This window comes from Rhinopithecus roxellana, chromosome 15 (genome assembly GCF_007565055.1).
Source record: "Rhinopithecus roxellana isolate Shanxi Qingling chromosome 15, ASM756505v1, whole genome shotgun sequence".
Taxonomy (NCBI): domain Eukaryota; kingdom Metazoa; phylum Chordata; class Mammalia; order Primates; family Cercopithecidae; genus Rhinopithecus; species Rhinopithecus roxellana.
In genome coordinates this window covers 130,217,092-130,241,831 of record NC_044563.1, presented here as the reverse complement: position 1 = coordinate 130,241,831, position 24,740 = coordinate 130,217,092, and the positions used below count along the sequence as shown (strand labels likewise).

The window sequence follows — 24,740 nt, the reverse complement described above, 5'->3', positions numbered from 1 at the left end:
TGTATTTTTAGTAGACGAGGTTTCACCATTGTTGTCCAGGATGGTCTTGATCTCTTGACCTTGTGATCCGTCTGCCTTGGCCTCCCAAAGTGCTGGGATTACAGGCGTGAACCACCGTGCCCAGCCTCAACTTTTGTTCTTTATACTTTAGTCTGTTGTATTCAATTACGGCAGCATAAAATGGAGTAAGGCAATACTTTCATCTGATTTAGGGCATTCTTTTAGCCTTACTCCAAATCTTTCTCCCAAGCTGCAGTAGAGATGAATGCAAAGGAATCCACCCTAAGATATAAAAAAATAGATTTTTTTTTTTTTTTTTTTTTTTGAGACAGAGTCGCTCTGTCACCCAGGCTGGAGTGCAGTGGCGCGATCTCGGCTCACTGCAAGCTCTGCCTCCCGGGTTCACGCCATTCTCCTGCCTCAGCCTCCCGAGTAGCTGGGACTACAGGCGCCCACCACCACACCTGGCTAATTTTTTGTACTTTTAGTAGAGACAGGGTTTCACCGTGTTAGCCAGGATGGTCTCGATCTCCTGACCTCGTGATCTGCCCGTCTCGGCCTCCCAGAGTGCTGGGATTACAGGCATGAGCCACTGTGCCCGGCCAATAAATGATTTGTATTACAAAAAGACCCACTCTAGGAGATAGAGCTCTATCTAGTAAAGAGGGCTTACTTAGTACCTTCAGCATATGACCAGAGTTATAATTTCATTTAAAAATCTTTCAGAATTGTAGCTATCATATAATTTGTAAGGAGAGCCGCTGTCTTTATCACAGCAGCTAAATTTCCAGGGAGTGTAAATACTTCTGTTGTGCTTGACCAACAGCAAGTAACACAAAAGTGGTTGTTTGCTGACCTTTTCAAATCTTTCTCAGATGAGGAAAGGTATAAATAAATAAAACAATTCTTTGATTTCTGACAAATGGCCTGGGGACTGAAGAGCAGTAAGCTGGGCCTCATTCTATACCTTGTACAGTTTGTTACCCCTTTATCTGCTTGTTCAGCCATTCCTCAAAAATGATCCCAAGGGAGCAGAGTGCAGGCTGCATCCTTCCTCTTACCCATGCTAGAAACCACAGTCTCCTCTTTGAACTCAACCCTTTAATTCTCTTATGTTTTTCCATTTTTCTAAAACTGTCACTTAACTCCCTTTCTTCCGCTCTCACTTCCATCTATTTTCATGTATTGCTGTCACAGTAATCTTCCTTAATGAGCATTTTGATTGTATCATTTTGCCCCTAAACGTTCAATGCTTACAGAAGAAAGGACTCTAAACTCCTGGTCTTCAATAAACGTTATTTTGGTTTTATCTTCTTGGGACATGTGCTCATCCTCAGTTATTCATCATTTCAATTTCAATGAAGTTTTCGGATGTTTTTAAGTTTTGTCAAACACATGTAATGTAAAATTTACCATGTTAACCGTCTTTAAGTGTATGGTTCTATAGGTAAATATATTCATATTGTTGTACAACCAATCTCCAGAAATTTTTCATCTTGCAAAACTGCAACTCTATACCTTTTAAACAGTAACTCTGTAATTCCTGATTTTCTCCTCCTGTCAGTCCTTGGCAGCCACTATTCTGCTTTCTGTTTCTATGAATTTGGCTACTGTAGATACCACATATAAAATGGAATCGTACAGTATTTGTCTTTTTGTGACTGGCTTGTTTCGCTTAGCATCATATTCTCCCTGTTGTAGCATGTATCGGGATTTCTTCCCTTTTTAAGGTTGAATATCACATCTCTTTTTAAGAGCGGATTTGTTTGTTTGATTTTATTTTTTGTTTTTAAGGGAAGAAGGTTGAGGATGTTAGTGTATTTGGTGTCTGAGAAGGATTACTGCAGGTTGCAGGTAGGGTAGGGGAGAAAAGATTTTGGGGCTTCTTAAGTTTTAACTTTGCATAGTGATTCAATAACTTATTTTTGGAATCATTTTTTTCTTTACAGTCTTTATGATATCTATCTTTTCACTGAAAGCCTGTTAAAACTGTAATGTAAATATTTTTTGAAATCCTGATAAACCAATGTGAAAAAATGTGTATTTTTTTGGAGTTCTGTTAATTATTGATAGAAATGTGAATGGCAAAGTTTACTTTGATTATTTAATGAAGCTTTTTTAATGTAATAAAGTCGAGGCTCTAATTTGGATAGAACCCTTATTTTTCTATTTCCTGAGTGGTAGATATGATAGTCTCCTGAAAGGGTTAGGTCTTGGCTTTTGTGATCTGAACCATCCAAAGAAATTCTTTAGAAGAACTCTGATCACTTCACATATACAAAGTATTCTTCTTTTTCCTAAATGTGAATTCCGAAGTCCTTAGCATGTTTTATGATCTGATTGAAAACTAAATTTCTTATTCTCTCTTGCACCAGATTCTAATGGACTCCTCACTCACTTTCACCCCTTCCTGCATCCCCATCAAATGACTGATAATTTTCCAGATGTGGCATGTATATTTTGGCCTTGTCCTAACATAACAAATATTCTCTCTCCCTGGAATACCATGTTCTTGTTTCTTTAAGTGGAATCTCACTAGTTGATTGCAACCTTTGTCTGCCAGGGTTCTTCATCTGAACCTCACTCAGGCAATGATTATTTGAGTGACTATTTTCTTAGTTTTCCCAAGGTTGGTACATGAATATGAACATTCTAGATGTGAAAGAAGTTAATTCGTGACCTTCAATGGATGCTTTAGGGCATCAAGTGTTCATTTTCTTGCAGACTCCCCATTGAGAAAGGTCTAGTCTGAGTGTTTCCTTCTTTTGACCTTGCAGAGATTTCATCCTCCTCTGGAACATTTGTTTTATTGTAATTATTTGTTTGTAATATCTACTTTTCCATCAGACTGGGCATCTGTAGAACGTTGTCTTGTTGATTCTTATATCCCAGGATTCAGTACCATGCCTGAAACAGCGCTGATGTTCAGTAAATATTAGTGGAATAGATTATGCTGACTTCCTAAAACTAGTTCAGCATGACTATAGTTCATTTCCCTTTTTTTGTTGTTGTTAAGAGATGGAGTCTGTCTCTCTCTGTTACCCAGGCTGAAGTGCAGTGGAACCATCATAGCTCACTGCAGCCTCCAAAGCTCACTGCAGCCTCCACTTCCTGGGCTCACATGATTCTCCCACTTCAGCCTCCTGAGCAGCTGGGATTACAGGCGTGCGTGCCATTTCTCCCAGCTTCATTTCCTTTCCTTACTTATTTTTACATTATGTTCTTCCTTAAAATGAACATCTTAACATATACTGCCTTCTCCAGTTGGCTATGTATCTGTCACACTCCAGTACTTGTTTCTTATTACCTGTGTAGGTGCTTTACCTTCCTAGAATGAAGTTAAAGCTCCTAATGACAACCTATTGCTATGAACTTTTGGAACCTCCAGTGCCACATTTGTAAGTCGAACTCTTGTTGATTAATTGACAATCAATATGGGAAACTGTGTGAGATGATGCTTTTGCTTAATTTTATTGGGCACACATATTGTTGAACTATTTATTTGAATAATATGTTGTTGCCTTTATAGATATCCATTTCCATTTTCTTAGTTGATGATTTTCACTATATATTATGATTTTCACTTATCCTTTGAGTGTTTGATCTACAAATGATTGCTTGCCTAGGTGATGAAGAATTTTCTCCGTTCTTCTTGTATTCCTATCTTTCCAGTATGTAGAGATGGAAATGCATATTGGTTGTTGTTTGTTATCTGCCATTTTGTTAAGTATTAATATATGCGTAAATTCACAAAGAGGTGACTCTTTAAGTTGGCAGAACCAGACTACTCAGATACAATTTCCTCATTCTCAGACTCGGGAGGATGAGGATAGTGCATCTTGTCTTCGTAGAAGAGGCCCTGTAGTTAGAGTGTGTGCTTTGGAGTGTTAGAATGGGTGTTCCGAATGCAAGAATATGATTGTTTCAGTTTTGTCAAGAAAATATTTAGCTGGACTGTGGTATTCTAACAATATTAGAATACAACAAAAAATTTATCATTATGTCTCCTTACCTGCCTAACCTGTGAAGAGAAACAACAGGTTTGATATTTTGTAAACTGCCATAGAATCAGCTAGTAGTTTTCTGTTCTGTTGGCTTGTCTTTCTCCCCTCCTTAATGCTTGAGATAGTATCTGTGTACTTTTGAGTGTGTTTTGGAAGCGTGTTTTCAAAGTTCTAAACTTGTGAAATGTTAAACTGTTCCAAGGTTGTAAGTAGCTTGTCGTGTGTAAAGAAAAGTCTGCAAGACGAGAGGTCAGAAGACCTGTGAATCCTGACTACACTATGCGCTATAATCCTGATCATAAGCAAATTTCCTAACCTCGTATCTCCCCAATTCCTTCCTACTTTCTTTTCACCACTTTATAATGTATCTATCCCCAGAAAGCAGTGACCCCTTCCCCTGTTCTTCATAAAGAATTTGAGGATGGTTTTGTGTGCTAGACACTGTGCTAAATAAAAACTAGTATATAGTAAAGTTAGAATTCAAATCTAGGTTTTTTTTTTTTTTTTTTTAAGCACCAAAATCTATGCCCTTAATCAAGGTATATACTATCAGCTGTTAACTGTCTTTTTTTTTTTTGTTTTTTTTTGAGACGGAGTCTCTCTCTGTCACCCAGGCTGGAGTGCATTGGCCGGATCTCAGCTCACTGCAAGCTCCACCTCCCGGGTTTACGCCATTCTCCTGCCTCAGCCTCCCCTGTAGCTGGGACTACAGGCGCCCGCCATCTCGCCCGGCTAGTTTTTTTTTTTTTTTTTGTAGTTTTTAGTAGAGATGGGGGTCTCACCAGATTAGCCAGGATGGTCTCGATCTCCTGAACTCGTGATCCACCTGTCTCGGCCTCCCAAAGTGCCGGATTACAGGCTTGAGCCACCGCGCCCGGCCTATTAACTGTCTTTCACCACAATTAATAGAATGATTATCTTGAGTATCTTCTTTAGGGATAACTATTAATTCAAAGGAAGCTCCTTTTTAAAATACAACACTGGAAAAAGAAAAGTATAGAAATTCTCAACATAGCACTGTTCCAGTAAGCCTACTTGTAATTTTTTTTTTTTTTAAAGGATGAGAAGGGAGAGGAAGAGGGAGGGGGAGAGAAAGTGAGTGGTGTGTGTGTGTGTGTGTGTGTGTGTGTGTGTGTGTGTGTGTCTCTTGTGGCTGATCAGGTGGAACCCATCACTACTTTGTCCAGAAAACTCAGGAGCACGTCTGTTACAGGATGTACAGGTTGATTAAACCTTATCCAATGTGCATGGGACCAGAAGTGCTTTGGGTTTTGGAGTTTTTGATTTTGGAATATTTGCATTATATTTGCCAGTCTACCATCCAGAATCCAGAAATCTGAAATCTGAAATGCACCAATGAGCATTTCCTTCAAGTATCCTGCAGATTTTGGAGACTTTTGGATTTGGGATTTGGGGTGCTTAACCTTTAAGAGTGAGTTTATGTAACTTAAAATGTATGAAATCCAACAAAAACTGACTGAAAATATGTCAGGTGGTTGGAATTTTTCTTTGAAGCAATCATTTATGTTTTTATTAGTCTTTCGTTTATGCATAAGAAAGGTGAGGCGTCTGATATCTTTGACAAAATTTATGGTTACAATAGCAGCCTATTATTTTCCCTCAGATATATATCATTTCTCTCTTCTGGTTCTGTCATGTTTACAATAAGTTGCTGTTCTTTTATAATTTTCTGAAACTTTTTTCTCTGAGACTAAGTTATCTAAAACAAGCAAACCCTCCCAAAACAAAAAAGTTTCCCAGAGTGAGTTGTTTCCATTGCATGGAAAAAGACAGGTATGTACTCTTATTTTTTTTTTACGTGTGCTTTGGTGAAATTCCCCCATCCCTCCTGTTAACATAGTGAATTTTTGAATGAAAATATCCTAACACATGATACCTGTTTCATGAATTTATCTTTGTAGATTTGACCAGAACCAATTTTATATATGGAAAGTAAATTTAATTATACCAGTCCCCCAGACTTGAGTGTAGATAGAACTCTGAAGAACTATCAGTCCAAGCAATCTATAAAGCTAAATGTTTGCAGCCACCATTTTCTAAATCCAATGTAGGAAAAATGAAAAAGCATAGTTCCCAGAGAAGGCAATTGGAGTTGAATGTATTCTGCAGACCTTATACTCTACGATTACAGATACATGCTGTCTCCAGCAGCTTTTGTTTTGTTTTGTTTTTTTGGCTGCTTATTTCACAATTTCTTTTTTTCATACTTTTCAAATTAATGATCCTTTGCCAGCAGCGTTCTTTCAATATATCAGACTTTATTCAATATTGCAAGCTTTCTGCTACCTTTGTTACTCAGGGTCATTTCCACCCAGGTGAACAATATTACTTAGCAGCAGTATTTTTTTTAGAACCTTGGAACCTTCAAGAATCTTTGTTTTTTCAGGCTGGGCGCAGTGGCTCATGCCTGTAACCCCAGCACTTTGGGAGGCCGAGGTGGTCGGATCACCTGTGGTTGAGAGTTTGAGACTAGCCTGACCAACGTGGAGAAACCCTGTCTCTACTAAAAATACAAAAAATTAGCCGGGCGTGGCCTGTAATCCCAGCTACTTGGGAGGCTGAGGCAGGAGAATCGCTTGAACCCGGGAGGCAGAGGTTGCAGTGAGCCGAGATCGTGCCATTGCACTATAGCCTGGGCAACAAGAGCGAAACTCTGTATAAAAAAAAAAAAAAAAAACCTTTGTTCTTCCTGATCATTGCTGTTTTTCTTCATTATATCTCTGAGACATATCTATATAAATTGAATTGAATTCATGTAAAATATACTTAATGTGTAATTTTTGTTCTTTGTTTAGATGTCAATTTCTGGTATTTTAGCAGAAAGCACTTTTTAATCTATTGTTTATAAAGTAATCTGTAGGTAAAGGAATCTGAAAAATAAAGCAAATGCTCATGTGTTGGAAATGAGTACCTTTGGTTGCCTCTGGACTGTTTTCCTTTTGCTGTCCTTTGAGGGTTACATGAAACAATCCCATTTCTTTGACATTTCCTCACTTTTGGGTTCTCTCATCCCTTTTAGAGTAAGGCACTGCCGAAATAGGCCTGTTTCCAGGGCAATTTCTAGTTGTTCTCTTATTTTTAGTTTTGCTTGTTTTGTTATCATAGGTTTAAAATGTAAGTAAGCGGCTAGAAAGACCTGGTTCTTGTAGTTAATTCTATAAACATTTATTGAGGGCACTGTACATCAGTCCAACAAAGAAATAACAATCAAATCAAACTAGAGAGCAGTTCCAAGTCAACTTACTAATAACCTATTGTGCAAACATTTACCACAAGGCCAGGCATGTTGGCTGGTGCCTGTGATACTAGCACTTTGAGAAGCTGAGGTGGGAGGATTGCTTGAGCATAGGGGTGGTTTGCGGTCAGCCTGGTCAACATATTGAAACCCATCTGTACAAGACAATAAAAAAAATTAGCCAGGTATGATGGTGTGTGCATGTGTTCCCAGCTACTTTGGGAGGCTGAGATGAGATGATTTCTTGAGCTTGGGAGGTTGAGGCTGCAGTGAGCTGATTGCACCACTGCATTCCAGTCTGGGTGACAGAGTGAGACCCTGTCTCAAAACAGACAAACAAAAAAACCAAAACAAAAAAACCCTCCAAAAAAGGTTACCATAAAAATTTCAACTGAAAACACGTGTTTATTATCATTCTTTGGATCAGCTGGGACCTCTACCGAGGGTCTCACAAGGCTGCAATTAAGCGTTGGCCAGTTTGCTTTCTCATCTAGGAGCTTGACTGGAGCAGAATCTGCTTTCAAGCTCATTCATATTATTGGCAGAATGCATTTTTTTTTTTTTTTTTTTGACAGCTGTATGACTGATGGCTTCACTTTTTGCTGGCTGTTGGCTGGAGGCCACTTGCTATGGACTGAATGTCCCCCTGCACCAATTCTTATGTTGAAGCCCTAATCTTCAATGTGTTGGAATGTAGAAGAGGAGGTATTATATATTAATCACCTTTCCATATAATGTTACTTAATCGTGGGAGTGACATCCAGTCACCATGACCATATTCTGTTTATTTAGAAGATAGTTATAGGTCCTGCCCACATCAAGGGTGAGGGGATTATACAAAGGCATTAGCACAAGGAGACAGGATCCTGGGGGCTGGGCATCACCTCAGGGTCATTCTCCCCTAGGCAAGATGGAAATAAATGGATGGTAAATAAACCTCAGGTGATTACAAATGGTATATTTTGTTGCTTGTATATTGTGTTCATGCGAGGACTAGATTGAACAGTATGTTACAGCATGGCTGCTATTGTGACTGGATTGTGTACATGCCAAGAATGAGTTCTATCTCATGAGACTCAGCAGTTTCTGTGCCCTGCCACTCTGTGAGACAGAACCACATATGTTTAAGCCTCCACAGTGGAAGCCAGAACTTTCTTCACCACTATTCATTAAGATTTTCATAAAATTATTCATATCGTTGCTTTTGTCTAAAGTAGCCAGTGGTACAAAGATAAATTTCTGGTTAGAATAAAAGTCTCAATAAAAGAATAAGCATATACAGAAGATAATTATTTTTTCAGATTTATACATTCTTAGCATCATGATATTTTTAAATTTTACAATAAGTTTAACTTGAATTTGTCAAGACTATTTGCTTATTTCCATTGAACATTTTCATTTTTATTTTTTCCCCTACTTAATACTAGGCCTTGTGTTACATTGGTGAGTTGATATCACAAATTTAACAACCTAAAGGAGTGACCTTTAATTTTGGATATAGGTTAAAATCAGAGATATCAAATTTCTTGGGGTCTTGTGTCTACATCCTTGGTTTGTTGATGCCAGTATGAACAACAATTGACAGATGCTTTAATTTTAAAGATTTCTGGGTTAAATTTACTTATATTCCTGAAATAAATGTACTTATTTAATAATGAAAGAAGAAAAAGCTTGATACTCAGATCTTTTTCGAATGTTAAGTTTTTATAATAAACCATAATCTTCCTAAAAATTGTTTGCACATTTTAAACTTTTTTTTCCTTTTTTTTTTGAGACGGAGTTTCGTTCTTGTTGCCTAGGCTGGAGTGCAGTGGTGTGATCTTGGCTCACTACAACCTCTGCCTGCCAGGTTCAAGCGATTCTCCTGCCTCAGCCTCCCAAGTAGCTGGAATTACAGGCGTCCACCACCACGCCTAGCTAATTTTTTGTATTTTTGGTAGAGACGTGGTTTATCCATGTTGGCCAGGCTGGTCTTGAACTCCTGACCTCAGGTGATCTACCCGCTTTGGCCTCCCAGTGTGCTGGGATTACAGGCGTGAGCTACCGTGCCCAGCCTAAACTTTTCTATTAAGAGCAACAAAAACAACAAAAATTAGGATGGAAGGGACTTTAACAGATATGTCTTTTCCCTTAGAAGTACTTTCGATACTGTGGTAGAGACATGAGAGTGTGGTGTGTATGGTGAACTTTATGGCATTCTGTTTGGTACGTAGGCTATCCATACAATCATTCAGGTAGTGAACAACATTGAGCTTTTATTATGTGCCACACCCTCTGCTATAGAGCCAGAGAATGAAGGTAATCCATACAGTAGTCGTCAAGGCAGCTCCATGTTAGCCGTATACATACAATTAGTAAATAAGTAAGTAAATCAGGTAAATCACAGTACAGTGAGCAGTGTGAAGGAAATAAGCAGAGTGCTGTAACTAAGACAAACTGTGGTGGAGAGGATCCTTTAAATGTGGTGGCCAGCAAAGACCTCTCTCAGAGGGCACATTGGATCTGAGGCCTGAAGACTGGGAAGGAACCAACTGAAGCCTAGGGAGGAGCTAGCCATCTAAGAGGTGGGCAAGAATTCTAAACAGAGGGCAGACTGTGTGAAGGCCTTACAGTGCGAGACAAATTGGTATGATCTAGCAATAGAAAGCCAATGTGAAGAGATTAGAGACAGTGATGAGTATGGAAATAGTACCTTCTGAAATACAAAATACAGGGTTTTTAGTAGGAATAGTATGAAGGAAAAGAAATGGATCCATAGTTACTGGCAAGGTGAAAGGTAAATTACAAAAGTGTCACGTTCTGAAAACCCCACGGATGAAGCATTGAGGCATAGTGCGAAGCCGTAGATACGTCAGGTAAGAAAATTTTAGTTACAAATATCCTTCTGATATGTCCTCATGTGTTTGAGTATGGTCAAAGGCTAATTTCATAGAGTGATGAGAAGAAATTTTAATTAGTTTGAGTGAGGGGAGAAGACTATTTTTACAAAAAGCTTAGTTAAAATGGGAAGGAGAAAGCATAGCAAGAGAAATGTTTCAATGATGGGAGTGTGCAGAGTTTCTTAACAAATTTTTCTTCCAGTGACTATTGTTGAAAACCATGTGTTGGGGGATACTTTGAGAATGTAATATGTAGACTACCCGTGTAATTGGACTTCTAAGTCAAAAAATGCTGAACAGGTTAGGATTGATTTGTTTTGGCGGGGGGCAAATATTGGATAATAGTAGCTTTTATACATTTAATTATGGATTTTTTGGTATTAGAATAATACCTACTTTTAGGATGATTAGACATAGTTTGGGCTACCAGATCAGAGCAATTTTAAGTACCATAAAGATGTTGGCCTTTGAGATCCTTTAGCCACATTGTAGAAATAAGGGTGAAATGTCCTGTCGTGGGAGTATGTAAATCCAGTTTTGCAAATCAGAAAGTAAGTGATCAGTACTCCTTAAGGTTGTTTCCATCTTCATTTGGTATCCCAGTGATAATGTACTATTTGGCAAAGCAACAGGCTACATTTTGAAAAAGATTTACTCATCTACCCAGCCAGTCATCCTGTCAGCCATGCTCATGTCTCTCACCAGCAAAGGATTTGAGGTGGCCCACCTTAAAAGGAAAAAAAAAAAAAAAAAAGAAAAAAAAAAAGTAACAAAATGGCAAAAATGTGAAAAGTGAAAATCTGGTATAGTGAAAATATATTTCATTGAGTATGAAGGCAAGGGCAAGAATGTATGCACACACAAAGAACGTTCATGTGCTTGCAATTAGGGCATGTATGTAGTTTTTATAATTGAACATAGTATTTAGAAATTTGTCTGTAGTATTCTTGATGTCCAAATTGAAAAGGAAGGCAAAGGTTTTGACTTCATTCTAACTGTAGTAGTGGAAAATAACTTTTTTTTTCCTCAGGAAATGCTAGTTTTTACTAGCACTGATCTTAAAATAATTATTTGGGGCAATTTTGAGTGATATATTAGTCGATCTATTTAAACAATGGAGAATGCAAGCTCTTATATAACTATTAACACCCGGTTCAAATGTCCTTCATGCATTCACTCAAACATTTAGGAGGCCATTACACTGACTCAGTGGAGTAGTGGGGGTCAGAAACCATATCGCACTGGATTGAGAGGTGAATAAGACAGTAAAATGTGAGACATTTTAGGTAGACTTTCAGAGGTAGTTTGGCTTGGATGATAAGGTAATAAAGGGAATGTGGTGTTAGGGACTCTGCCCCTTCCCTCCTTGTGTGTTGGTTGACTTTTTGAGCATACATATCTTGACAGTGAAAACAGGAAACAGAGAACAAGCTGTGCTCTCTAAAGCCTTTCTGCAAGTGTGAAACACTCTCAATTTCAGTGGTATTAATAGTCTTCGGATAAGAAAGGGAAGGGAAGGAACAAAATTAAAGGACAGGAGTGATACCAGTAAAGGTGAAGGTAAGAATGTAAGAGTGGGGTGTGGAGGAGCTGTCTCTCAGTTTGCTTGATTCATTCAGAAAATATTGAGCTACCTGCTCATACCAGGCAATGTGTAAGGGCTGGAGACACAGACATGATGAAGTCTGCCTTCATGGAGCTCACATTCTAATGCAGGTATCCTCCACAGTATTATGAGCCCCTGGATAGCAGTTCTTATGTAGCAGTGTCTGGCATGGTGCTTGGCATACATAGTAGTCACCCAAAAAATGAATTAACAAATCTCTTTTGCATCTATTTGTTCTACCCTTTTGGTTTAGTCTTATCTTTGGTATAGCAGGCATGTCAAAAATTGATAGGTTTTTATATACCAATAATGAACTTTGAAGAATACATAAAAAATACATGAAAAAATTTTAAAAAGCTACCATCAACATTATCTGCAACCCTTCTGTTATGTGTGGTTACTTTTAGAAGTTTTTGCAGCTCAGAATACATAGTTTCTTAGGTCATTCATAAATGTTGGAGTGTTCTTCATGTGGAAAGTACTTGTTGGGGAGCATGAGTTAAGTAAGGCTGAATTCCATCTGAATAGATGCACAATTTCACTACAAGATATAATATAATGAGTGTTCAAAGTTGTATGGGCATGGAGAAGGAGATAGTTAATTAGGACTGGCTATTTGTTTTCCTTCCTAATCGATATACATCTGTTGTATTTGTAATGCAGTGGAACTTGCAAATTATATTAGCCTGAACACTGGGCCCCAGGTGGGGTGGGTAAAGATGGTTCGTTTTTACAGTCTTCCTTTTGAACCTATTGTTTTTTTTTTAATTAGGTGTTATTTGATCTTATTATGTTTCATGAGAGCCGTGATGACCATCTGTGTGGAGAAGAATAGGAGATGCTTCACTCAATTGTATTTATAGATTACAAATTTGGTTTGGAGGACTGGGGTCTGTGTGTGTGAGAGAGAGAGAGAGATGAGGGGAAGAGGTTGACAAGTAGTGACAGTGTTGAAAGTGGTGTGAAATTTATTTGCAACCTACTGATTGGGTTCACATCTCTAAAATGAGGATGTTGGATTAAATAGCCAAGCTTTATCCAAAGTATAACTGTTTATGATTCCATGGAACCTGTGGTTTGTTTTGGATTAGTCCCACATGTCAGTGATAAGTGCATGCGTGCGCACACACATACACACACACAAAACTAGAAATCCTGGGAATTTTAACTCTCTTTTTCTCCGAAAAACCCAGAAAACTCGTTGAACATAATGTTATTACTTTAGAGAGATTTGTTTAAAAGTGAGCACCCAGCATGTTGCCTTTTTGGTGAGTGGGAAAGAATCTTCCAACCTCACCTCCAACCTGTTTTCCACCTGCCCTAGACACACACCACGCAATCACCATTCTTCTTTACTCTGCTGTATACTTACTGTCATAGCAATGAAACATTCTTACCATTTTTCCTTGCCTATCTCCAGTGGAATATAAACTCTCCAAGGGAGATGTTTGTTTTGCTAACCTTCCATAGTGATCCCTTGTAGGAGATCACTAGATTCTGTTGAATCAGTCGTAGCTGACCACTTGATACACGGTGTGAGTATACATTGACCATCATTTTGTACTCAGCAGTGTACCCAGTACAGTGTGTGTGTATATTGGGGATGACAGTATTGACTTTGGCTGTGTGTACATTCAGTCGTTACCTTATGGAGATAAATGGTATGTATAAAAATTAGGAAATGTGACAAGACCCGTAAAGTTAAGGGCTAAATTATATGGTAGGAATTGATCCAAGGTCAGCATATTGGAATGGGCAAAAAATGGCTTCATGAAATAGGTGAAACTTGAACTGGACTTGTAAAAGGATATTGGGGTACAAGTAAGGAAGGATACTCCAGGAAAACAGCCTTCATGATACCTCCTCTCTAAACTTTCTCTCATCTTACTCCCATCTCTCAGGATTTATTTTTGAAAAGGAAACAAATTAAAAAGTTATTCACCATCCTCTGCTGTGATCTGGCATATCACACATAATTAAATTTAAATAATATTTTTTAATGTAACCATTTGTATAATATCTTTTTCTCAAAACAAAACAAAACAAAAGCCAAAAAAAAAAAAAAACCAAAAAAAAAAAACCTCCAAAAAAACCCAGAAAATTTGTTGAACATAATGTTATATAACCTTAGAGAGATTTGTTTAAAAGTGATCACCTAACATGCTTGCCTTTTCAGAGAGTAGGAAAGAATCTTTCAAACTCTGACTGTGGCTCTAAGTCCAATTAATATTTTGTCATTAACTGCCTACCAGTTTCCCATTGCTTTATACTCTAGAAATGACAAGTGATTCTACTGAATTTTGGTTAGTTGGGACAAATAGATCAAAGGACGATTATAAAAGGGAAACACAGGAAAGGGGGAATTAATTATAAATATTGGGGGGGAAGAGAGCTGAGTAGTTAGGCATGATAGGCATTAATTATTGCTAGACACTTGTTATATTTTTCTTATATGTATTGCAATTATACATATGTAGAAGATCTTGATCTTTGTTGTTAATGTTCACTTGAATTTTATTTTTTTATCCTGGTACTAGTTAGATATAAGCATGTTACTATGTTCCTGATTTTCTTCTAGGAAAAGTATTGATCACTTTGCTTTGATAGCCTGCCGCCAGCCTGCTCATTAATTTCCATATAGCTGTTGTTAGAGACTTTGCCCAGCAAACTAAATGCTATTTGTGGAAGAGACAACAAAATCAATAACTAAGACATTTTTAGAAAATCTAGTTAACTCCTTGGATTTGTTAAATCATGAATACACTGAATACTATGCCTTTGAAATAAGCTTAATTTTTGCCACACAGCACCAGTGAATCTTGCTACAATTGATATATGTAGTCAGTTAATTAACTGCCTTTGTTTTCAGTTGACTTTTTTCATTCTGTGTATTTTTTATGGTATTGTATCTCTCAAAAATGTGCAATGGAAGGAGAGTATTAGTATTTCATAGATTTCTGATCAACCAATTAGACGTGTCACCTCTCTGCCTGCACTGATTTATAAATATATTTAAGCTATAGTAGTAAACACTGAATTGCCATTTTGTAGTTCTTAGATATTATTACTCTTTATCAACTTATATATGTTCTTCCGTAACTGTTGACTAGATTGATTGTAGCATGTACTAAAAGATGTAAAATGGAGATTTCTGAAATTGTAAAAAAGCAGCCATGAAAAAATGCCATCAGCTGGGTGCAGTGGCTCATGCCTGTAATCCCAGCTCTTTGGGAGGCTGTGGTGGGTGGATCACCTGAAGTCCAGAGTTCAAGACTAGCCTGGCCAACATGGTGAAACCCCATCTTTACTACAAATACAAGAATTAGCTGGGCGTGGTGACTCATGTCTGTAATCCCAGCTACTCGGGAGGCTGAGGCAGGAGAGTCTCTTGAACCCAGTAGGCGGAGGTTGCAGTGAGCAGAGATCGTGCCACTGCACTCCAGCCTGGATGACAGAGTGACTCCGTCTCAAAAGAAAAAAAAAAAAAAAAAAAAAACCACAAACATTGACTGTTTATGAACAGATTTGTACCAAGTGGCTCCTAAATTGGTACAAAATTCATGATGTATGTTTTTGAAAACAGAAACAAATACTATATATACTTTCTTTCTGATGTTGAAAAAAATTAAGAGCACATATTTCTTTAAGAAAAATACCTATAGAATAAATTCCTAGAAGTGAAATGACTAAGTCAAAGGGTATGTAAATTTTGAATGTCGGTAGATACTGTTAGTTGCACTAATTCACATTTCTACTCATAATCTGATGCCACTTTTTCTTCAAACACAGCATCTTTTCAAATACTTTATCTTTTCTGGTTAAGAAGGAATTCTTATCTTAGTGAAGTTTACCTTTGCATGTCTTATTTTATGAGTGAGCTATTTATATTGACTGTTCTGGGAACTGTCCATATCTTTTACCCAATTGGGCTGATGATCTTAATTTTCTTACTCTTTATTTGCTCTCTGTATTGTGAAAATTTATCTTTTGCTTCCAATCTGAGGACATGCAAATAACTTGATTTTGTTTTGTTTTTCAGATTGTCATTTGTTTTGGGTCATATTTTTAAACTTTTTGTGTTGGTGAATTTGCCAGTTATGTCTTTTGTGTGTTCTAAATTTCATGTTAAAGTTGAACAGGGCCTTCACTACTCTAATATTATAAAATAATAAACCCTGGGAGAATTCTAGTACTTTTATGGTTTAATATTTTGCATCTAAGCTTTTGATTCATTTGGAATTCTGTTGCAAGATGTGAAGTGTGGATCCAGCTTTATTTTTTTCTATATAACTACCTAATTATTCCAATATTGCTCATTAGTCAATCTTTTCTAGTGATTTAACCTGTCAACTTTATCTGAAAACCTTATGTATTTTGGGTCTGTTTTTGGTCTTTCTGTTTCATTGATCTGTATATGTTTGTTTATAATGTTTAAATATATTAGAGTGTTACTCATACTTATTTCTCGTCAGAGTTTGCTGAAATTCTGAACTTAAACTGTTTTTATGTTTATTTCTTGACTTGGAGACTTCTGGTGGTGTAAATTTGGGCAATCCACCGTAAGGGTTTATTCTGGATGTTTTTTCGTCTCCTCCTCCCTATTCTTTACCTTCCACCCAAAGCTTTATTGGGAAGTATAGAGTAATATGTATTCCAGAAAGGTTACATTTCTCTAGCTACTCAGATGGTGTAGACATAGACTAAGAGATGGTAGGTCTTTGTATTGTAAATGAAACATGGCCTTGTCTAGTTTTAATTTTTTGTATAAAGATTATTTGCAGTCTAAAGGGTGAATTTTTCTTCCCCTTTATTAGTCTCTATTTGTAACCATGGCATTTTTCATTTTTAATTAACATAATTTGTGAAATGTTGATTTTTGCTTTAGGTCCTAAATCAAATGTGATTATTATTTTCCCCAGGTTTAGGGAATTCACTCTCAGCTCTGATCTCTAGCAGTTTTGGATGACAAGCCATCACACCACTATCTGTACCTTTTTTATGTATCATTGATTACCATAGGAGATTGAATGCAATAAAAATGTAAAATGCATTATATAAAAACTAATATAGCATCAGAGATTTTCTGCTTCATACAATCTTGAGCTTAAAATCTTGAATCCTAGAATAACAAAAAAAATCTGTCAAACTTTTGGAATGACTCTATCTTCAAATGTCACTTTAAAAAGAAAAATGATCCTTTGTAATTAAGTTAATAATCATTAGGGGGAAGATTATAATACATCAATATATTTGTTTTAGGAATAAGTTAAATCAGCTAATATTTATCTGAATATCCACAATTTACCCATGTTTAGTGCCACTGATTAAATAATCTAGTGGATTATAAATCCTAAGAAACCGACAGTTTAATGATATAGTCTCTGGGAGCATAGACGAGGGCTCATTGCCCAGCTTGTTAGAGATGAGGCAGAAAAGTGGAATCAGGAAAGACTTATTTTATTGACATTAGAGCTAATCTAGAAGTATAAGTAGGAATGTTCTTTATTTTTAACATTTTTATCAGCAAATCTTATTATGAATAGTAATTATTGCCATTCATTTACTCTTCTGCTAAAAATTTGAAAAATAAATACAAAGAAAACAAAAATCAAGCATATTCCTCTCATATACTTTGATGTAACATTACCTTTTAGTTTATATACTTCTGGGTCTGTTTTCCCTATGTATACAAACATACATACTCCTTTACCCAACACATTTTAAGTTACAGAGCAGACTTGATATTATGATTTGTGGCCTTTAAAAAAAAAATTATCAATACTAGGGGAAGCTGTCAAGTGAGTAAATATAGTTATCCCTTGGCATATGCAGGGGGTTGGCTCCAAATCTGTGCACACTCAAGCTCTGCAGTCCAGTCAGCACTGAGAAACTGATGTAAGTGAAAGGATGACCTGTATACACAGGTTTCACATCCTGCAAATTCCGTATGATTTGGTTAGAAACAATCTGTGTATGAGTGGACCCTCAAAGGTCAAAACCATATTGTTCAAGGGTCAACTGTATAATTCTATAATATCATACTTAAGAGCTTAAATTTAATCCTGTCATGTGTCCCATTGTATGAATGGATATATAACATTTTATTCAGAGAACGCTTATTAAAATGCTTTTGGATTCCTTTTGATTTTTTTTCCTAATATACACAGTGATAAGAATTCTTTATAATCCTCAATTTTCTGGAAAATGTAAAAATTGATGACTAGATACTCGTTCTAGTATATTAAAGTAACCCATTATATAGCTAAATTTTAGACTCAATAACACTAGATTGAAATCTGGACCCTCATCATGAAAGGATGAGGAAGAGAATTCCTTTAATGAGTAGCTTAAACAGTTTTCACTACCTTACCTTACATTTTCTTTTGAATCTATTCACATCAGGTTTTTGTCCCTGCCAGTCTGTTGAAACTTTTCTTGCTATGGTCTGGAACAATTCCCATTTTGCTAAACTCAAGTATCAATTATTAGGACTCATCTTAACATCCTAGCAACATATTTTCTTTTTTTTGGGAATTGCCCTCTTCCCTTAGCTTTTGGCACATCATACTTTACCTGGATTTGTTCCAGTTTTCACTGGTTGCTCTTTCTTGGTTGTATTTGCTGGTTCCTCCTTCTTTTCCCATCTTTAAATGATGGGGAATATCCCCAAGGCTTTGCCTTATATTCTAATCTCCATCTACATATGGTCCCTAGGCAAATTTAGTAAGACCTTTTCTTTAAAAATCATATGCTAATCCAAGTATATGTCCTAAGCCTGTTCTACTTTTGTAAACTTCTTTTAACTAGTTATTTAATATCTCTTGGATGTTTAACACCATTTATTCATTCACTCAGACTCAGACCAAGAACCCATGAGTTTTCTCTAAGTCTTTTATCTCCCAGATCTACCCCTTTAAGGAGTCTAGTGTACTTCAAAATATATCCAGTCTCTACCACATCGTTCACTTACTGCCCTAATTCAAACCCTCTATCTTGTGTGTAGACCAATAAAATAACCAACCAACTTTCTTTCCTTCTTTCTTTCTTTCTTTTTCTTTCTTTCTTTCTCTTTCTTTTTCTTTCTTTCCTTCCTTCCTTCCTTCCTTCCTTCCTTCCTTCCTTCCTTCCTTCCTTCCTTCCTTCCTTCCTTCCTTCCTTCCTTCCTTCCTTCTTTCCTTCTCTCTCTCTCTCTTTCTTTCTCTCTCTCTTTCTTCTCTTTCTTTCTCTCTTTCTCTTTCCCTCTCTTTCTCTTTCTTTCTCCTTCCTTCCTTCCTTCCTTCCTTCCTTCCTTCCTTCCTTCCTTCCTTCCTTCCTTCCTTCCTTCCTTCCTTCCTTCCTCTTTCTGTTTTTCTTTGTCTGTCTGTCTGTCTTTCTTTCTCTTTCTTTCTTTCTTTCTTTCTTTCTTTCTTCCTTTCTTTCTTTCTTTCTTTCTTTCTGTCTTTCTGTCTGTCTGTCTCTCTTTCTCTCTTTCTCTCTTTCCTTTCTTTCTCTTTCTCTTTCTTTCTCTTTCTTTCTCCTTCCTCCTTCCTTCCTTCCTTCCTTCCTTCCTTCCTTCCTTCCTTCTTCCTTCCTTCCTTCCTTTCTCTCTCTCTCTCTTTCTTTCTTTCTTTCTTTTTCTTTCTTTCTCTCTTTCTCTTTCTCCCTTTCTCTCTTTCTCTTTCTCCTTCCTTCCTTCCTTCCTTTTTCTTTCTTTCCGTCTGTCTTTCTTCTTCCTTCTTTCTTTCTTCTTTCCTTCTTCCTTCTCCTTTCTTTCCTTTCTTTCTTTCTTCTTTCTTTCTTTCTTCTTTCTTTCTTTCTTTCTTTCTTTCCTTCCTTCCTTCCTTCCTTCCTTCTTCCTCCTTCCTTCCTTCCTTCCTTCCTTCTTCCTTCCTTCCTTCCTTCCTTCCTTCCTTCTTTCCTTTCTTTTTTCTTTCTTTCCTTTCCTTTCTTTTTCCTTTTTCCTTTCCTTTCCTTCCTTTCCTCGATGTCCCCTCCCCTCCCCCCCCCTCCCCTCCCTCCCCCTCCCATCCCCTCCCTCCCTCCCCTCTCCTCCCCTCTCCTCTCCTCTTTCTTCCTCTTTCTCCTCTCCTCTTTCTCTCCTCTTTCTCTCCTCTTTCTCTCACCTTGTCGCCCAGGCTGGAGTACAGTGGCACGATCTTGGCTCACTGCAATCTAGCTGCCTCCTAGGTTCAAGTGATTGTCGTGCCTTAGCCTCCCAGGTAGCTGAGATTACAGGCGCCCACCACCAGGCCCAGCTAATTTTTGTATTTTTTAGTAGAGACAAGTTTTCACCTTTTTGGCCAGGCTGGTCTCGTACTCCTGACCTCAGGTCATCCGCCCGTCTCAGCCTCCTAAAGCACTGGGATTACAGGCATGAGCCACCAAGTCCGGCCAATAAAATAACCTTCTAATTGGTTTTCTTTTTCACTTTCCTTGGTCCTATTAAATCTTCATAGCAGGCAACCCCCACCTTCCAAAATAAACAAGATTATATCATGTATCTCAGTCAAAATGCACACAGTAAAGTCGTCACTTAACGTCATAAATGGGTTACTGGAAACTCTGACTTTAAGAAAAATGGTATTCTTTATGCCTTAGGAAATGAACTCTGGTTTGTATCAATTAGCCTATGGCAAAATTGGTTTTGTTATACAGTAGTTGTTTCGCTTAAATTTGCAGTTTCCAAGAACTTATCAACATAAACAGTGTTAAGTGAGGACTTGCTGTATTCTTTCTTTCATATTCAGGGTGAAATCTACCTCCTGACTCTGTCCTATGAGGCTTTATATAATACAGAATCTTCCTTTGTGTCTTTTTCTCTTTTCGCCTTCCACCCTGCCCACTCTAGTCCAGTCATCCTAATTTTTTGTTTCTTGAAAACAACAAACTAATTTCCATTTATGGGCCTTTGCATTACTGTTTTCTCCACCTAGAACTCTTTATCGAGATCATTGCATGAGTTCATGTTTCATTTCTTTTAGATCTTTGCACCTTCTTTAGAAAGGCCTTCCCTATATTTCTAAAATTGTTACCTTCTGCCCAGTTACTCCCTAGTGCCTTACCGTTGTCTCTAACACTTAAAAACTCCTTGACATATGTGCATATTTGTCTGTCTCCTCACTAGAATGCAAACTCTACTGTACCCCAGGTGTCTAGAATGGTACTTAGAGTAGAGTAGATAGCCAGTGTTCGTTGAATAAATGACCGAGCTTCCTTTATTCTTTGTAGTTCGTATTTTATCCCTCCTAATCGTACAAGGAATTTGAAGTAGCTTATAAAGTGCTTTAAAATGTATTAAAATAGAAAACAGCAGGGCATGTAAAGTACAGATAGAATAGGAATGACTGGTGGGAAACTTAATATGCAGCTCATACAAGATTTTACATAGTTCTTAAATGTGGATCAGGCATTTGCCTCTGAAGTCTTGACTGCGAAAACAAAAAGAACATCTTGTCTATAAGGAGACAACATTCTGCTACTTTGGAGAAGCACAGCTTTTCTTATTTCAACAACTGTCCTGTGAAACGCAAAATAGTGAATTTTATACAGCAGTGTTTTAATACCTGTCTTTAAAGTAAACTGAAGGAGGATGCCACGATGTAGCTCAGGGAAAAGCAACTCTGGAAACTGATTAGATATTCACACACATTCCTATTTCCTCCTATCAGTGTCCCCTACCCTCACCAATGGACATGCATGCTTCTGAGTAAGGTCGAGTTTATTTCAATACCATTATCAAGGTGAAGGTCTTTTTCTAGTGACAGAACAGTGAGAGGCAGTTAATTAATTATTCCTAAAATGTGAGGCTCATTCCAAAGCAAGTTGAAAATTAACTATATAGCGTGCTTTAGTCAAATGAGGCTTCCTGGAGGTTCTCAAATAGCTGACCACAGTAACTATTGTGACCAAGCTCTTATTTGGTAGTTTGTGGTCTTTATTAGGAAGTTTTGACATTTAACCTCTTAGGTTTGGAATGAGGCAAATTATGAGTGAGTTTCATAATGTAACTCCAGGAATCTTAATAGAATAGTAGAGTATTAATTGCATTTTAATAGAAAATTTTAGTCAACCTGTTTACTTCATTTGATTGAAGTTAAATGTATTCAAAATTAGTTGAGGAAAATCATTTATTAGGATCATCATTAAGTTATTTAATATTTCATTTATTAGTGAGTCAACTGAATCCTTTAAATTATTGTATGGTGCAAATAACCAAAGTGCTTGGAGAAGAAACAGTGTAGAATATGCTGTGAACAGTACTGGTTAGGAATAACATACTAACTTGGAAATGACCACACTGAATGCCAAAGATTGATTTTATGTTCCAGTATGCCCCTTTTTGGGGGACATATCACTTGTAGTTTTGTATCTCAGACGTTCTTTTGGTGTCCTAGAGAATATATTTGGGAGATGGATGGCAATTATTTTGCGTCTTGTTAGTATCTGTTTAAGCAATTCTCAAAGTTTACCATTGTTGGTGTAATTATTCTATTTTCCCAATTTAAAGTTGATGGTTTTGGGGTTCTGTTGGTGGGGAGAGTGACTTGGCAGTATGGTGCGATGTTTTTGCAACACATGAGAGGAGATTGTTTTCATAGAGTTTTTGCTCTTCCTTGTTCCTTCCTTTCTTGTGACTTTGTTTTCACATTGTCTCTTTTTAATAACTATACCTGTCTTAGCTCTGTACAGCTGTCCTTTTCCATGTCTGTTTTGTTCTATACATGCTATCTTTTGGCCCATAGTTACCACTGAAGCTTGTCACAGAACTCGTATTACCTTTCCTGTTTTTTTCCCCTAGCTTTATTTTACCTCTACTTGTAATTACTATTGTCCTATTTCTAGAGTAACAGAAGAAAATGCAATTTGTCTTTGCTTTCAATACCAGCATAGCCCTCTTGAGGGTAATATTAGAACTTGAAGAAAACATTTAGATTGGCATTTTGACCAGTATAAATTGCCTGTTTCATTTGGAAATGACACATTTTTTCAAAAAAGTAAAAACAGTAGTTTTCCGTTGATAAAATTATTTTTAAAAATATACAAGAAGAATAGGAATAGGTGTCCCAGTACAACATGTTTTATTTAGTGAATTTTCTGTCAAAGGGTTTGTTCAAGTAGAAACTGTACGCCTATTTCTGAGGGAGATTATAGGGTTCAACATTTACGGAGTAGACTTAATCTTCCTACAGGCAGTGTTCTTAAAGTTTATTTCAATCAGTGGAATTGTGGAGGCCTGAGAAGAGTACAGCTTCAAAGCTCAAGAAGATAAATTTTGAAGTTTGCTAAACCTGAGTTTAGAGCATGCTTCTGTCCTTTTTAGCTGAATAATTATTTCATCATCTGTAAAATGCAGGCAGTTCCTCAAAAAGGTGGTTGTGCTGAGTAAATGAAATATAAAACTTCTGGCATGGTGTTTGGCACATGGCATCTGTTATTAACTACTATTCACTAAACTCTGAAAGGTTTAGATTTGTCAGGTAGGTCCCATCTGGATTGGCACTTGTCATCAGAGATCCGGAGAAATGTCACGATGTCATATGGCATGGATTAAGGAATACACTTTGTTGGGAAAAGGGAATGTTTACAAAGCCAGGATCAAGTAGGGAAAGGAGGTGGTTTCCCTGTTTCCCTCTTATTCCACATAGGAGGTTCCCAGAGTTTTGCCAATCTGCTAGACACAGCGTAGATTTTTGTTCCACTTGAGATATCCCTTCCCTTATTGTTCTCCCTTCTTTTAGAATAAGTGGCCTATCAAACGTATCAGTGTATAATCCTACAAACCAGACACTATAGTTGTGGATGCCTGCAGTCATCTGAGAAATTAAGCTGTCAGGCATGTGGAGACTTTGAGGTTCATGGGAAGTTGGGTCTGCCTTGCTGAGGGAGGAAGCCATGGTCCTGTCAGAAGTCGAGCGTGGTTGCAGCCTCTCTTGCTGGGAAAGAGGATGATGGAGTGATTCCAGCTCATGGTCTAGGCTGCCCACAGTGACTCCCGGTGTTTTCAAACTGTGAATCAGACTTTATTGCCTAGAGCCTGTGGATCAGTTTTCTCAACAAATAAATGTCAAGTTAAATGTGAAATATGCTTATTTCTGTGCTATTTAAGCAAACTGATATCAGAATAGGTAACAGTAGAATGCATTTCAGAGTCTTTGAGTGTTATTCTCAAAGAAAATTGATCTTGATTAGCCCAAGCTCAACTTAGTTCCAGAAATAATGATTGATTTGTTTAAGCGTGGTGTATGTGCTTGCTCAAGGAATTACAAGATGAGTATGACAAAGCTCATTCCCTCAGGGAGTTGGGTGTTTCAGAGGGATGAAGTAAAAGAAGCTTTTAAAAACACAAGTAGAGTGTAAGAAACATCATGAGAAACATCAACAAAGGGCTGAGGATAGAAGGTGATAAGAAGTCTCAAATATCTCAAGATATTCAGCGGTGAATCCTCACATAAATTTGCTGTTAGGGGAAGAATTTCAAGCATATTGATAGTCTTAAATTTTCTTTTCTTTTCTTTCTTTTTCTTTTCTTTTTTTTTTCCAAGACAGAATTTTGCTCTGCCGCCCAGGCTGCAGTGCAGTGGTGGGATCTCTGCTTACTGCAAGCTCCGCCTCCCAGGTTCACGCCATTCTCCTGCCTCAGCCGGCCACGTAGCTGGGATTACAGTCACCCACCACCATACTTGGCTATTTTTTTGTATTTTTAGTAGAGACGGGGTTTTGCCGTATTAGCCAGGATGGTCTCGATCTCTTGAACTCGTGATCCGCTCACCTCGGCCTCCCAGAGTGCTGGGATTACAGGCGTGAGCCACGGTGCCTGGCCGATAGGTCTTGAATTTTCTAGTCTGTCTGGGATGGTAGGAAGGAGAATGATTTTTAAAACATTGATTATGCAGCATGGAGTTTGGGGGACTAGTAAAAGTTTTATTAAAATTATTATTTGCGGATTGATATACAGTTGTTTTTATTGGAGGTTGTATTTCTGAAAATACTGCATTTTAGTGTGACGATTTACTAAC

The 24,740-nt window shown here is 37.4% G+C and overlaps 1 protein-coding gene across 1 annotated transcript in view; it reads left to right on the top strand.

The window, feature by feature from the left end:
• Positions 1 to 24,740, top strand: part of DDX10 (DEAD-box helicase 10) — a 283,829-nt gene that overhangs the window by 129,794 nt on the left and 129,295 nt on the right. The window lies entirely within an intron of this gene.